The following is a 381-nucleotide window of genomic DNA, read 5'->3' on the forward strand; positions in this document are numbered from 1 at the left end:
GAGGGGAATATCACACACTGGGGCCTGTCAGGGGTTAGGGGGAAACGGGAGGGAGAGCATTAGGACAAATACCTAATGCATGCAGGGCTTGAAATCTAGATGGGCCAGGCACGGTGGCTCATGCCTGTAATCCCAGCACTTTGGGAGGCTGAGGCAGGTAGATCACGAGGTCAGGAGATTGAGACTATCCTGGCTAACATGGTGAAACCCCGTCTCTACTAAAAATACAAAAAATTAGCCAGGTGTGGTGGTGCGCGCCTGTAGTGCCAGCTACTCAGGAGGCTGAGGCAGGAGAATCACTTGAACCTAGGAGGCGGAGCTTGCAGTGAGCCGAGATTATTGTGCCACTGCATTCCAGCCTGGGCGACAGAGCAAGACTCC

Source organism: Colobus angolensis, unplaced genomic scaffold, assembly GCF_000951035.1.
Source record: "Colobus angolensis palliatus isolate OR3802 unplaced genomic scaffold, Cang.pa_1.0 Scaffold113, whole genome shotgun sequence".
Classification (NCBI taxonomy): Eukaryota; Metazoa; Chordata; class Mammalia; order Primates; family Cercopithecidae; genus Colobus; species Colobus angolensis.